Here is a 1,396-nt window from a genome sequence, read left to right on the forward strand (position 1 = left end):
TGATTAACTTAATAATAATGATTTAGTTACTTTTATTATATTAATTAATTTTTTAAACTGCTAAAAGGCTGGATCATAGTTTTAGTAATTTTAAAACATAAAAAAAAAATTCTCATTTAAATGAACTTTGCTCAGGAAGATCAGATGTTTTAATTTCATATTAATCTTGCATCATTCTGATACTTGTTGAGACAGTTACAAGTACACAAACATTTCTACCTTCGGTATTTATATATTATAATAAATATATATCATTATTGGAGAGTGGAATTATTCAGTGGAATTTTTTAATAGCTGTTAAGGCACTGTGTGACTAACTCCTAGGACCCGAGTTTGAATTCGGCTGTAGCAGATAATTTTTTTATTGTAGCCGTGAGTCAACTCTGTGAGTGTCGGGAGCCCTCTGGGGTCCAACCATTCCCTATAAAGTGGGTAACCTTAATGGGGAAAAATATGGCAGTTGAGCATGATCACAAACAAATCACCTCCTTGGACTACCATTGTTCAACAGTACTTCCTAACAAAGCACTAAATCACTGACCCTCATGGGTTGTTGTGGTACAGATTCTAATTTTTATATCATTATTCATTTATAAATCTTAATAAATGGAATTTGGTTCGGGTGCGGTCAAATAAAATGATGAAGCCGTGCAACGTGGGGCGAAACGTTGGCTCTAATAAAATAGTAGACCAATTTACTATTTGAGTTTTATTTGACCGCACCCGGACCAAATTCCATTTATTGATATACACGGTCAATCAGCAATCTTCCACTATAAATCTTAATGTATATATGTATTTTTTAAATTTTAATGTATATATGTATATTCTTTGCTCATTTATTATCATTATTTTTTTTTGTTTATTTATAATTATTCTTTCATGATGTTTATTTAATCTCTACTTTTTTTTTTTCTCCTTCCTCGTATTGTTTTTGTTTTATGTACATCTCTACTTTTTTAACTTTTTTGTACTTTAAAAAATTATTACTCTTGCCATTGTTACTTATTTTTATTCTTTTCATTGTATCTTATCTTTGTATTTTTATTCTTATCATTGTATCATTTTGTATCTTTTTAGCCCTGATGAAGCTCTGCAAAGTGGGGCGAAACGTCGGAAAATAAATATTTGTAAACTATTTTTGTATATTCTTATATATAAATCTTAATGTTTAATCAGTCAATGTAGATTCATTGGTTAAGCATAAATAGAACGAAATGTATGGAAGTCTCAAGTACAACTAATTTGTAAGGATAAAGTAATCCCAATTCTAATTTTTTTTTATTTTCATCTTTATTAATAAATTTTATTTTAAGCTCTAAACAATGAAAAATAATGATTCAATTACTTTTAATTAATTAAATTATTACATTATAATAAATAAGTTTTTAGTTTA

Source organism: Halyomorpha halys, unplaced genomic scaffold, assembly GCF_000696795.3.
Source record: "Halyomorpha halys isolate HHAL.00 unplaced genomic scaffold, Hhal_1.1 Scaffold1084.1, whole genome shotgun sequence".
Taxonomy (NCBI): domain Eukaryota; kingdom Metazoa; phylum Arthropoda; class Insecta; order Hemiptera; family Pentatomidae; genus Halyomorpha; species Halyomorpha halys.